The sequence below is a fragment of the Cricetulus griseus genome, chromosome 3 (assembly GCF_003668045.3).
Source record: "Cricetulus griseus strain 17A/GY chromosome 3, alternate assembly CriGri-PICRH-1.0, whole genome shotgun sequence".
NCBI lineage: Eukaryota > Metazoa > Chordata > Mammalia > Rodentia > Cricetidae > Cricetulus > Cricetulus griseus.
The window spans coordinates 230,743,181-230,758,340 of record NC_048596.1 but is presented as its reverse complement, the minus strand read 5'-3'; the positions used below and the strand labels follow the sequence as shown (position 1 = coordinate 230,758,340).

Sequence of the window (15,160 nt, the reverse complement as noted above, 5' to 3'; positions counted from 1 at the left end):
AGTGCTGTGTTCTGAAAGTAGAGGCCACACAGCTCCATGGTATTCCTCCACGGTATTCCAGCATGGACCCCTCTACCTATTTTAAATTCTACAGAATTTTCCCATTGCATCTAGTAAAAAAGCTCTGCAAGTTATCAAAGTTATTTAGTGTTTGGACTCCACTCAAATAGCTGGCCCTTTGACCATTCTGCCTTCCCTATTGATCTTGTACCTCAGGGCTACTGGGAGTCCACACTGTACTCAGTCCTCTGTTTCCACCTCTGCACTCTATACCCATACTTTTTTACCCCTTTCCCATGGTACTGAGGCTGTTTCTGGTCAGTCTTGAAGCATAGGCAGGGCGAAGGAGTAACTCAGTGCCACACAGATTGCAGTGTGGTTTTCTAGTTCGGAGTTCCCTGAAGATGCTATATAGTATATTCAAAGAATGTGCATGTTTCCTTTAAATACATTATGCTTTGGTGTGATTCTGAGATAAGCATCCTGAATCACTGACTAGTAGTTATTTTAAATTCACAGGCTTTTTAGCTATCCCTAAGACACTTGATATGTCTATAACCTGGGGCATATTATGACAAGAATGGCTTGTACATGACATTTACAGGAAGATGTTTTCAAATTCAATGAAAGTCCTTGACATGATGCTACCTAAGGACTGATAATCACTGCTCTTCTCAGGTGGTCATGAGGAGAATTGCTGTTTCTAAAACACTTTCTGGTCATCCCCTGTTACAGGGCTCATGCCACCCTCTTTGTGCAGTCCTGTCCTGTCGTGGTGGGGATGTCTTGGGCAGTGTGCATGACAGAAGCCAGATGGCCCTCCAGAAAGGAAACTGCCAAGGTAGTTGTCAAATGACTTTTCTAAGGAAAGCCCAGTGATAAAGGAAAATATTTAACTCTTGAAACCAGGTTGGATATTTTAAAGATATGACTTTCCCAACAGAAAAAAAAAAAACAAAAACAAAACAAAAAAAAAAAAACAGGCCTTAATTGTATACTTGAACCTCTCAGATTCTATATCAGGGAGACTACCATACATAAATGCAATTTCTGTGGATGGTTGGTTAGTATGCATGTACACTATAAATACACCTATAGAAAGAGGCATAGATCATAATCAGTAGACTCATAAATATGGCAGGGCACTGCACTTCTGCACTGGAAAATATACATGCTGTATGTTAAAGTAATAGTTTCTTTCAGTTAGTCTGGATGGTTCATCGAATAAGAGTACTTGATGCCAAGCCTGATGACCTGAGTTCAATCACATGGACTTATATGGTGGAAAAAGAGAACACACAAACCTGTGAATTGTCCTTTGGCCTCCACATGCACACTGTGGCAAATGCATACTTCTTCCAATGCAAAATAAAAAAATAAATAAATAAGAATAACATATCTTGCAAAAAAAAGAGAAACAATATTCATTTAACAATTACTTTATGTAATTAAAATATACAGATAAAACATTTTTATAACGGCTGTGTTTTACATTTTTAAACTTTCAAAAGAAATTTTTACAATTTTCTACATTTTGCTTATTAATAAAATTCATTATTATTTCTGTTGGCCTTTTGAGACAGGGTCTCACATGGCCTAGGTAGGCCTTGAACTCATTGTGTAGCTAAGGCTGAATCCTGGTCATTCTGCCTCCATCTCCACAGGTTGAGATAAGAGGCATGCATCACCATACTTCATGCATGACTACTTTTTTGGTTACTACTTTTTAGATTCATTCATTTATTATTTATGTATAAAGTTACAAATGGTTGTAAGCCCCATGTGGGTGCTGGGATCAGAACCTAGGTCCTCAGAGAGAGTACCAAGTTCTCTTAACTGCTGAGATACATCTCCAGTTCAGATGTATGAATTCTCAATTCTTAAGGTTTCTTTCTACTTTGTTTATGAAAGAACTCCTGAGTTGAAATTTCATTAAGTTTGGATTAATAGAAGTCTTCAAAATAAAACATATTATGGCAATAGGAATTTTTCTTTTTAATGACATATTTAGGTCCATTGGAAACAGACTTCTTGTTTTGCAAAAGGGCTTGAGCAGACAACCACACAAACTCTTGCCAAGCCAGGAACCACAGATGCACATGCTGAGGGCTTGAAGGAAAAGTGGCTCTGTTTGGTAGCTTTGCCAGGCGTGTTAAAGGAACAGTGAGCCCAGATGACAGGTTCTGGTTCACAAGGCAAATCCAGCCTTGGGGCAGCTGTGTCTGAGTTTCAGAGTGTGCTGGAGGAAGGCTCAGCTCCTGTGGGAACATCACTTTCTCCCTGGGTTTGCCTTCCTGTAGCTGGGAGGCTTTCAGTTTGCCAATCTCCCCCACCCCCGCCACAACATTTTCATTTATCCTGAAACTAAATCAGTTTGGGGCTAAACATATTTTAAAATGTCAGCCTACCTATTTTGTCCACAGAATGAGAAATGCAAGATTCTCAGAAAATGCCATGTTTGGTTTGGATTTTGTCCTGGAATGTGAAACAGAACAAATGTTAGATCCTCCCGGGGTGCCTTGAAGATGAAATGAGGAAGAGAGGGAAAGCCATTGGTGAGAATTATCTGCTGTGTTTCTCCACATTTTATGATAGTTATTAATTATCATCACCAACATTATTGTAATTATCAGACTGTGTGCTAACATATATAAAATTTACAGCATGTGGAAGAAGGAAAAAAATAAATCTTTCTTAAAATACCCAGGGTGAGGACCATGTTGAAATAATTCCTATTAGAAAAAGAAAAATAAAATAGAAAAAAATCCCAATAATTTCTCAATACTGTGAAACTCCTTGTTCCATGTAGCTATCAAGCAAAAAGTCTGTCTGCCTTCTCAGTACCAGCTTTGATGATCGGTAGGCCAGGGAAAGTGTTTGCTAGATTTTTATAAGTAGCATCATGATTTAGATACTTCTTTGCTCTGATTTGGTTTGAGACCATCTATGGAGAAATAACCTCACCATGTACCATATGTGCGCTTGATGTTGCTTGAGTTTAATGAAGATGATATACTACACAAGTCCCTGATATCTTTTTGATCCATGTAAATAAACTGATCAATTAAACCTGAATATGCCATTTTATATTTATGATGGTGGACATCATGGATTGAAAGTTAAATGTTCCCTGCTGGCTTCTGTGCTGGAGCTCTTTGTCTCTGGCTGGTAGCCTTATTTTGGGGGGTTGTAGAAACTTTGGGGTGAGAGGGATGCCAAGTGGAGGTGGGTCACTGGTGTGGGCCTCTGAAAGTTAAACCCAACCCTTCTTCCAGACTCAGCTGTCTGTTTTTTGTCTGATAAGATATAAAGAAGCAAGCTCCAAGCTCCTCCCACCATAGATGGAGCCTCTGCAGTCTCAATGCCTTCCATCATGAAACTATGACCCAAAATAAATCCTTCCTCCAGCAAGTTCTGTCAAGTTCATTGTCATATTGATGAGAAAAGTCACACATATGTGGGATTTCTCTTTTCTAGTATCATAAGCACAGTGTGTTTTACATCCAGTTTCCCTAATATTTCCCAATAAACATAGAAAAAATGTTTTTCTGGGGGTGATTGTGGAGTTGAATTGGTTTCCATACCTTGTAACCACAAGCAGCTGCTTTTATCAGATTTAACCCTCTTAAGCGTAACAAAATAAATAAATAAATAAATAAATAAATAAATAAATAAATGGTAGTCTCCTTATTGTTAATATATGATTCCCCTTATTCAGCTATTCAGCTAGAAGAGAATGTCTTCCATGGGAAAAGAAGGACAACATGAAGCTGGGCGTTGGTGGTGCACGCCTTAAATCCCAGCACTCGGGAGGCAGAGGCAGGCGGATCTCTGTGAGTTTGAGGCCAGCCTGGTCTCCAGAGCGAGTGCCAGGATAGGCTCCAAAGCTACACAGGGAAACCCTGTCTTGAAGAAAACCAAAGGAAAAAAAAAAAGTAGCAATTTGGGATGCCATTGGTATGGCTGAAAATCCTCCATACAAACAGGTGCTTGTAATGTTTGTGACAATCACACTGTCCTTTGTACAGATAGGCCAGAGGCAGGTTTCTGCTGCTACACAGCTAGGAATTGGCTCCTGACCACCACTGGAGAGAAGAAGTCATCAGCAGAAAGTCATTACTGGAGGTCAGGAGGTCTGAGTAGCATGTGGACTTAATGAGACATTGAGAAGAATACTCATAATTAATAGATGAAGCCAGCAGGGTTAGTCAGAAGGTGGGTTTGTGAGGTACATATTGACTTAGGAATAATTTATTTTTTTCTCATTTTTGTCTTAATTGACAAGTGAAATATTATATGTGATGTACAATGTGAAGTTTTGATACAATGTATTTGCTGTGGAAGGGCTAAATTGTAGCTGCACATAATTATTATTTATGAACACTTTTACAGCAATTTTCAATAATAAAGCATATGACTATTACCTTTCTAGAATCGTATTTTTCTTCATCTACAAACTTGAATGACAAATTTTCATTACCTCACCCTACTTCATGAACATTAAATAAAACCATGTGCCTTATGAACTGGATAAAGCCATCAGTCTCTAGCTTCCATTAATTATAAGTAGAGAGGAGAATCCACTATAACTTTTGTGGCAATTTGAGAGCTTTGCAAAGGCACATGATTAGAGTAGTCAACTTGGAGCATAGAAGAAGATACTGGAGGTGAGGGAGAAATGGCACATCCAAGAGTGAGCTGTGTAAAGATAACTCGGTTTTGTTGGTTCTGTATCCCTGTTTCCACTCCTTTTGGACTTTGGACATGTGTGGTGCTTTCCTACTTTGCATTCATGTCTGTAAAGAGGTATAAACCCTTGTCTTTCAGTTATTATAATTTTAACAGGGAAATTCCAACCACCAGGATATCACAGGAACCTAAAAATGTTTCATTGTTCCCAAGGAAAAAAAAATCAACGATGTGGCAATTCCAGAAAGGTGCTTTTCAGGTGGCATACATAATCTCTTTCAACTTCCCAATTCTGAAAACAACAACTTAGGTCATAGAAGAGATCTTTTCTTATTTTTCTTTTTACACAGTACCAAGTAGAATTTTACCATTGTAATCTGAAGGACATAGAGAACCCACATTCAGTTTCAGACTCCATCCTACACACAGTTTCCAAGAACCGTTTCTCTTAGAAATGTCTTTTCTGTCTGTCATGGCCCAGAGTCTACTGGAATTTGTCCCTTTCCCTACATAGATGGTAACTGTAGTGTCAAACTTTGATATGTGGAGAACTTCCACTTCATTATATATTGATTTTATTGAATGGAGAAACATATACAATGCACCATACAGCAAATATATCAGAGTCTGAACAGGGACGCAGCCTCTGATCCATGCAAACACAGCACAGAAGGCTCCTAACCAGGCTGAGCAGATTAGCTCCAGAGGTAAACAGATCTGCAAGAACATCAGCAGCCAGGCTGGCTGCCATCTTCCAGTGAGTTTATGGATAAACTTAACCCTTTGCAGCTCAGAGGAAAGTCTATCAAGTATATAGTGTGCTATAGATCCCTATTCATTTAATGTTTCTTAAATACAGAAGGGCAGTAGTTGAATTTTCTTGTGCTTTGGCCAAAGTATCTAATGCACAACTTAAAAGGAAGAATGGTTCATGGCTTTAGAGGGTTCAGTACATCATGGGAAATGTAGTGAAACATCTCAATTCATACTATGGCAATCCAGGAAGCAAAGTAATATCGATAGCAACCATGGATACTATGCCCTCCAGGGTGCACTTGAATGACCTACTGCCCCTTGGCAAGTACAACCTACTAAAGTTTCTAAAATCTCCCAAAACAGTGCCACCAGCTAGGGATTCTAGTGGTAAACTTCCTTGTTGCTGTGGCCAAATATCTCATAAAAAGCAAGGCACATCTTAGTTATACTTTTTCTGTGATAAAATATCTCAACAAAGCAACTTAAAGAAGTAATGGCTTACTCTGTCCACAGTTCAAGGATACAGGCTATCATGATGTGGAAGTCATGGCATCAGGAGCTTGAGGGAGTAGTCACATTGCACCTGCAGTGAAGAAACAGAGAACAATGGGTAAATTCACACCTGCTAGTGCTTGGCTCACATTCTCCAACTTATCCAGTCCTGGATCCCCTAGAAGGGAATGGATCCAAACATAATTAAGATGGGTCTTGCCACATGGATTAACATAATCACAATAACCCTTCACAAGTATGTTCAGAGTCCCATCTCTCAAGTGATTGTAGATTCTGTTAAGTTAACAACAACACAGGTATGTAGGGTTTCTTTTGGCATACTGTTTGGTGGTACAATTATTCATGGTGGGTTAGGCATGGCAGTAGGAAAGACTCCTGGCTCTAAGTGAGTATGAAGTTGCTTGTTCACATCTCAATAGATCTACCAGGCATCAGAGCAGGAAGAATTCTAGTGCTCAGTTGGCTTCTTCCTTTCGATCTTTTAATATAGTCCATATCATGAGATGATGCTACCTACTCTGCATTTTGTGTGGGTCTTCTCCAGTCAGTTAAACCTCTTAGAAATGCTCTCTCATGTCAGTTGAAAGATCTGACCCTCTTATACTCAGGAAATTTCTTAATCGAATCAAATGACAGTCAAAATAAAATCTTATATTGTCCAAGAGTTCAAACATGAGTCAACAGTAGACATTTCTTACTTAAAATGGTAACAAGAGAGAACCTTGCAGCATAGATAGATGCTATACTTCCACGTTCATCTGGAAGGGTCTCAGGCCCTGAACAGACAAGGATAACACGAAATCTGATGAGTATAGCTGTAGGCTGAAGTTTCTGTTCTGATGCAGTCCCGCAGCTGTTTAGTCCCAAATAAACACACACAGGTTATAAATTATAACCTGTTTGCCCAATGGCTAAGGCTTCTAATTGGTTAGTTCTCTCTTAATTATTAACCCATTTCTATTAGTCTATGTATTTCTACTTGGTCTTAGCTTACAGGTGATGCCTGAGCCTCTTGGTTTCTTGGCAGTTGCATGGCTTCTTTTTCTCAAGACTCACTCTTTCTGTTCCTCTTCCCAGAATTCTCCTCATCTAGTAGCCCCACCTATACTTCCTGCCTGGCTACATTTTGCCTGTCTGTTGGCTAAAACAGCTATATTCATCAACCAATAAGAGAAACATATATTAGCAGCATACAGAAGAACAACCCTATCATAAATCTTTGTGGACACCTGGGATCTGAGATGCAGCTGCAGATCAGAAGAGAAAGTGCCAAAAATTGACATGGTCACAAGTTATTTTGCTCTCAACATGAACCTGCATGTGGCTATGGTTTGGGTAGTGTATCAGGGAATATTCCTTGTATGACATCCAGTTTGAAGCTATGTGAAACTTACCAGAATTCCCAAGGCAGTGACTGTGCTGAGTGATAGAACAGAACCACAGAGGCATGCACCCCTGGTGCCAAGGACTAGTTGTCTAAGGAATTGGGTTCTTGCCCAGCCAAACCATTCTCAGGTAGATTACTAATTCCCTCTCTCTGGCCTGTGACTTCAGAAAGGTTGCCTGCTCAATGGCACTATAATGAATTGTATATCAGCTATCAACCTACTGCCATTGCTTATATGAACCCTTGGGTCTGGTTGAATAGAGCCAACTCAACTGATCCCTTGGAACACATAAGGTGTTTGAATGGCTCAAGCTAACACAAATTCATCTTACTGCATATTTTCCCACAGGAATGGAACGCTCATTTTCATCATGTAAGATTGGCTTTAAAATAAATTGTGACTCACAAATAAAATTGTCCAAATTGGGGTCCTTTTGAAAAAACTCTCTTTTGTTAGCCAACCATAGTACCAGTATATCTAATAATGGTGTAGCATATTATTAATGGAAGAAATTTTAGACAGATCCTGTTATTAGCCATTGTGACGTATTTTGAATTAGTTCATAGGTTGATTCTCTACCTGATAAACACTCAGAACATACCTTGAGCAGAGAAGAGTGAAGCCATCTCTGAGATAGGCAGTCTTCACTGGGGCCATCTCTGGTTAACAGATTGTCTCCTATCTGATGTGTGTTTGATGAGCTCCCATCCTCTGAGGGATAATGGAGTTCTGGGGGTGAAGTGACTTGTAACTTTCCATAAGTGATGCAGTCAGAACAAAAACACATGACATCTCTAATCTATGAGTCAGTGTCTTTCAGCTTTTCAAACACAAATAATGCTCTTTGGAACACAGAACTGTGAGATGTTAAAAATGCAAATATATACATGCCCCAGTTTTTCTCCTCCTGGACCACACCCATGAGACTTATCTAGGGTGAGACTTGCTCTGTTTTCCAACCTCCATACTCCTCTCTTCTACATTTTGGACACCAGGAAATGCCAAAGAAGAAATGCCACAAGGCAGACTTCTTACTAGAGAGAGAGTTTTTTCTTCAAGAATCTTATACTTGGGGTGATTTTGTATTACACATTGAAATATTTATTCTTTTATATAAAACTTCTAAGGTCTAAGTGTAAAACCTTCATCAAGAGCCTCTATATGACAACAGTTTGTAGCTTACATTTTATGCTTCAATATATGTTGGGAGTTGTTCATAGTTTTTGCAAGAAATGTAGTACTGGTATCTTATTCTGGCAACTAAGAAAGTTTAACCATGAAAACTTGTTTGTAGAAAGGCATCTATTTCACTCTGTTGAAAGAAGCATCTTTTTGCTTGAGTCAGTGTCAGCAGCTAGCCCATAAAAGGCAACAATATATAAAAAGTGTCATAGATTTGGCTCCAGGAAGTTAATTAATTTAGTCCATTTGGGAATAGATGACAAGGCTTTTTTTCTTCCTAAACCTTCATTGATCCTCTTAAAATAGTGCTGACACAAGAGGAAGTGACTCAAGTTGATAACAGATAGAGCTGTGGCACAGGTCAAGCCTTCAGAAACAATACAGGCCATCACCAGCATTAAGCCAGTTCAATTTAATGATGCCCATGTGTACTAACAGTAAACAAATCTATGTAAACCCTTTCATTGGGAAAATTAAAGGTATAAGTACAAATTTTCCAAAGCATGTTTTAAAATTTTTCTTTGGTACAAGCATCTCTGGGTTCCTTTGCTGAGCTCAGCAAAGACTCACTTGAGAAGTGGCAGTTGAAATCTTTGCAAAATAAAGTAATAAATTGGGAAAACACAGGCATTCAGCCTAACACGAGGGTTGTTCAGCAACAGCCAGTGAGCAGGAGTCATCATTCTATGGGCTTGGTCTTGTTGCCCTGTTTGGAAAAAACTGGCAATGAACTTGCTCTCTTTGCTTAACTATCACTGCAAGCAATGTCTTAATGTTGAGGTCTTGGATCTGGGTACCCTTCACTGGGGAACTCTGCGAGCCAGATCCAGTGGGCAGACAGAGCACTGTGCCTTATGTACCGGCTAATAAATGGCCTCATTGTATCTCTCCCAACTTCTACACCACTCACATAATTTTCTTCTGGAATAGTTTAATCAAAATCTAAGACTTCATAGTAATTCTCAGGAATGACTGACAACCTTTAAAAATATAATTGCATGCTATTATAATGCTTGAGTAAGTTGACAAAAATCTGTGTATAATGTATTGTCAGCTGTATAATAACCTTGCCACATATCTACCCATCACTGAGTTTCAACAATTACAAACCCAAGCCAGTTTGTTTCATCAGAAATCCCACATATTCTCCTGTTTGCTTCTCACAGTTGTTTTTGAAGAAGATTTGAGATTCAATATTTCATTTACAGATATTAGAGAGTCTGTGTCTATAACCCAAATCTTTATCTGTAAAAATAGAACTATAATCCCATTATCATATCTAAGGAACTTTGAATGATAATCTATTGATAGAAGTATTAAAATTAATTGATTGTAAGTATGTATAAGTGCATCTGTTTTGTATGTATATGCAAAAGTGAGAATGACCCCAGATTTTTCTCTTTAAAAGTCAGTAAATTTAAAATACTATATTTTGTTGATACATATATGTCTTAAGCATCTTTTTAATTTAAACATTTTGAAAAGTACATATATGAGTATTGTATTCTCCTCATTTCCACTTCTCCCTCTCCCACTTCTAGCTTTTCCTATGTACCCTTCACAACCTCTCAGATTCATGGCCTTTTCTTTAATTATTATTGTTTATGTGTACATTTTCATGTGTATATAGTACAACCTGTTGAGTTCATTTAGTGTTGCTCATATGTATATCCACTTGAGGTTGCAGAGCCAAACAGCAACCATTAATTAATTGCCTGTAGCTCTTCATATAGGGATGAGGCCTAGTGACATTTCCCCTATCCATGTTGACATGTCAGTTGAGTGTGTTATTATTCAGATCTTGTTTAGTCAGGCATAACTTGGACATTTCCTGGCCACAGTTTCCCTGTCATATATAAAGATTCTACCTTGAAGTAGACATAACAGTCCTCCTACTCTCATACTTTCTTCCTCTCTCCTGTGATGGTCCCGGAACCTTAGGTGTATAAGAGTTATGATAGATGCATCACTAGGGTTGGTCACCCCATTGTCAGCTTGTCTCAGCATTTTGACAAGTTTTGGGCTTTTGTAATGGTCTCTGATGAAGAGATGTATCTATGGATATAAGGAAGAATAAATGTCTTTAACCTACATGTTCTCTCTCACTTTTGATTTTCTTTTTTTTTTGTCTTGCAATTTATCAGATTCATGATTTTATGGTTTTTCCATATCCTTGCTTTTGCTAATTGCACACCATTACCATCTTTCATCCTTTCTTGATCCTTTGTGTTTTTATATTCTGGTAAACAAAGTCACACCCATGCTATGGAAAATATGTGCCACTGGTTCATGTGGTTATTAAACAATGGATATATAAATTCTGTAATTAAAGAAATTAAAATATAATTTTATTGAATTTGAATTAATGTAAGCTTATAAAATGATGGTCTATTAAATTATTGGAAGAGTTCTTGGTATGGTTAGCGTGATTGTGGCATGTGAATCTACCTTCTAAACTGAATATTCTAGAAAGTCAAAATACAGAGTAAAGTTTTTTTCCAATAAAAAAACCAAAGTGAGGTATACTCTAATGTATGCATAAACCTTCAATGATAAAATATGAACAACATGTAAATATCACAGCAATGTTTTCTCCACTGACAACTGTGTAAACTTTTATCTGGCTACACTAATTTGAATAAAATACAGTTCAGTTGATTTTATTTATTTACATTCACACGTTTTCAATTTTGTGTGCATTTGTTCCTGTACTTGTGGATGTGCATACTTATGTGTGTAAAATGCAACAATCAGTGTTGGGTGTCTTTCTTTGTCACCTCTCGCTTTATTTTATTTTATTTTATTTTTTGAGACAGGGTTTTACCAAACATGGAGTTGCTGACTGAGCTAGACTGACTGGCCAGCAAGTTCCAGGGATCTCCCTGTATCTACATACCCAGTATTTAGATGGCAGGTATGTGTTTCCATGCCCAGTGTTTTCTGTGGGTGCTGAGATCTGAACTCGGGGTCACATGCTTCTGTGGCAAGCATGCTACTGGTTAAACCATCTACCAGCCCCTAGCTTTACATTTTTAATGTTGGTATAAAAAGAGTGAAGATTCCCCCATCCCCTTTTCACACTCTCTTCCATGGAGCAATGCTGATGCAGAGGCTCAGAGACAGTCTGGTTGGGGGTGGGGGTGGGGTTAGTAGAGTTTATGGGACAGCCATGAATTACACACCAGTTCCAGCTGGAGCCATGGGGTGCCCAGGTGCTCATCTGTAGCAGTGCAGATTGACCATGAACCTCTTTCATCTTGCATTTGTTCAGTCAGCTGTACACCCAGTGGATCTCACAGCTGTCCTCCTATTTTAGTCTTAGTGTTATTGGAGACTACAGTTTTAGCATGATTTAGCTTGAGTTCCTTCTTTACCTTTCAAGAGTTAGTGTACAAAGAACTTTTCTTTAACATTTGCCCTGTTAAAACACAGTTTCTTTTAGGTTAGTAAGGTATAATAAATGATTAGACTCTATGTTTGATATTTTCAAGAATAATAATTTATGTACTGGAAAACAGCTCAGTGATTAAAATGCTTACCTTGAAAGCCCCGAGTTAAATGGCCAGAACCCACATTTTTAAAATATCAGGCATGTAGGCATGCTTATGATCCCCATGCTGGGGAGGCATAGACAGATGGGTTTCTGGCCAGTCCACCTACCTACTTTGTAAGCTACAGACAAAAGAGAAATTCTTTTTTTAATGGTGTAGGGAACATGAGAAATGACACCTGAAATTATCCTCTGTCTTCCATACACACAGGTACATACATGCATGTGTGTCTACACCCAAACATACACAAATATGTACAGACAAAACATAGCAAAGATTTTTGTATTCTTTGTTTTTATTTCTATTTTAGACTTCTTGTGATGTTTGCGTTTGTGCAATCATGTTGCAATCAATTGTGTTCGTTACTTTTTTTTTGATCCTCAGATTTTCTTTTGTGGCTGACAGGAATCCTGAAAAGTCAGCTTCTAATTCCTTGGTCATAATACTGGCTGTCTAGGAATCTGCTCACTTTATGGATCTGGAGGTTGGTCCTCTATCACTTCCTGTTCAGAGTCAGAATCAATGTGTCCTAAGGCGAGTTGATGATGGATAACAGGAGGGAGCAACTAGGATCATGGTTTTGGCGCCATGGATGCTTATAGTTTCTGGGTGCTTTTTTCTTTTTTTTTTTTTTTCAGTGGACAGATCTGTGATGGTTATTATTGATTGTCAGTGGGCTCTAGAATCATCCAGGAGACAAGCATCTGGGCACACCTGTGCAGGACTTTCTAGATTCTGTTAACCCCTCTTAGGGATTTCTTGATCACATTAACTGAAGTAGGAAGAGACATACCGAGTGTGGGTTGGGTGACACTTGCTGTCAGTAGCTCAGATGTAGGTCCAAAGGAAACACTTCTTATCATCTGCTTACCTTCCTGTTAACTAACTAGTTCATCTATCCTACTGCTGTCTCAACCTCGGCCACTGCTAAAGGATGTGTTTTTCTTTTTCAGTGTGTGTGCATGTATGAGAAAGTGTATGCATTCATATGTGTATAGGTATTTTGGGGGATGAGTGTGCACAGACAGAGGTCAATATCAAGTGTTTCTCTCAGTTGTTTTCTGTCTTATTTTTCAAGTGAGAGTATGTCAGTGGACTTGGGCTCTCTGATTCAGCTAGATTAGCTGGCCTGTAAACTGAAGGAATCCTCCTGCCTCCACCTTTATGGAGCTAGGTTTGCTGACACTAGGTATTTGGATTCACACCCTCAGTCTTACACAGCAAGAGCTTTACCTACAATGCCAGCTCCACAGCCTGTGTTTATATCTTGAGTGGCATTTCCTTTATATTAAACCCAAAATGGCATATTAAGTAGGGTTAATTTGAATTTTGTTAGCATTAAATCATAACCTTGCACAAATTTGTTTTTCATTGGATATAAAAATAGAATGCATTTATAAGCAGCTTAAAATTTATGTATTTTATAAAATTTTATACATTACATGCATATAATATATCATGTCTATTAATATTAATACTGTGTTATCAGCTACTTAAATCAAAACTGTAAGTCCCTGAGAACTTTTACTTTCCTTTAAAGGCATCTGTATAAAACTCATGTTTAAAAACTACTGAATTGGAGGCCTAGAAACATAGCTCATGGGAAGATTACTTTCCTAACAAGCATAAGGACCTATGCTTAAACCCCAACACCACACACATATATGCACAAAAGAAGGGCCGGCTCACAAACTCATTTGTGCCTATAATAAGTCAATGCCAAGAACTACAATTTTAGCCACATCAAACTTAGTAAAAGAATAAAGAGCTATTGTAAGCCAAAATTTTAGAAATATAATCATTCATTTGTATGATAAGCCCTAATTGAGGGTGTCTTGTATACTCTAACAGTTCTCTGATGTCCAAAGGTACCAAGCCAGAACAGAATATGATGCTATAGTATGATGGCCCCTACAGATTACCATGGTACCTTATGGGCTGAAGGACATATAGGAAGCTCAATTCCAAGTAAGCATTTAACAAGTAAATGTATTGTCAAGTCCATTCCAAATAAATAGAGTAGATCAAATATATAGATAAATGACACATGACCTGGAGAAGAAGGTCATGTGATAATCTCTCTCTATCCCCAGCATCCAAAATTCCATGGAGGAAAGCTGCTTCAGTTATTGAGAAATGGCCATGTTTCAAAATGAGAGAGTAAACTAGAATGTACTAAAGTGTGATTTAAATAATAATTACTCAAGTGAAGGAGACTTTTAAATTACCAATAAATATGCAAATGCTAAGTTGCTTTTAGATGTAGTACACACCAGAAGTTAAGACTTGAAGTTAATGAAGAATTCCCTTGTCTTGATTCCAATTAAGGGGAATTAATCTAAAATTTTTTTCACTTAGGAGTTACGAAATTGGGCATCTTTTTTCCAGTGGCCAGGTGACTTCATGTAGTTAATAGCATCATCTCAGAAAAGCCATATATCTATTGTTCTCAGCTGGACTTCAGGATATGTGGCAATTTTATTTAAATTACTCAAATACTATAAATTTTAACACACAGTTCCTAAATAGATGAAGTATCATGATGGAAGGGATTTGCTTTGTTAACTGGGCAAACGTCCCACTAACATTTTTCTGTTTGGAGAATTAAGCTCTTATTTGCACATTAAGATGTGTAGAGGCTCTGCAGCAAAGAAATCCACTTAATTTTACTTAACCAACACATTCTCAAAGTTGTTAGACCATAGATTTTGGTCGTTATTATCTTAACAGCATTTTTTATCACTCACACCTTCACAAAGTGTTGGCTTAATATATGACATGACATCTTAAGAGAAGTACAGATAAACCACTCTCAGATGCATTTCAACATGGAAGTCAAAGCTTGCTCAGCATAAATATTTTCATGAGTTCATTTGCTCTCTCTTGAAGTATATTAGCTATATAATCTATTAATACATTTTTATGATAACTGGAAAGTGATCTCACCATAGGAAGAAAAGCATCATAAAAGAGCTTCCTATTCTTTACATACATATAAAACTATACAGAGACATTTATATTTGACTAGATATAATTATGCAACTATGCATATTTATAATGATATATTTTATTTATATTAAT

General features: G+C 37.8%; 1 long non-coding RNA gene across 1 annotated transcript in view; it reads right to left on the bottom strand.

Annotated features, from left to right (window-relative positions):
• LOC103161316 overlaps positions 1 to 8,080 on the bottom strand; it is a 28,116-nt gene extending 20,036 nt beyond the window's left edge. The window contains exons 1-4 of the long non-coding RNA XR_003483345.2: positions 7,948 to 8,080; positions 5,948 to 6,028; positions 2,409 to 2,475; positions 1,305 to 1,355 (exon numbers count right to left, since the gene is read on the bottom strand). This is a non-coding gene — a long non-coding RNA (uncharacterized LOC103161316). The remainder of the gene's footprint in view (positions 1 to 1,304; positions 1,356 to 2,408; positions 2,476 to 5,947; positions 6,029 to 7,947) is intronic.
• Positions 8,081 to 15,160: the final 7,080 nt, after the last annotated feature.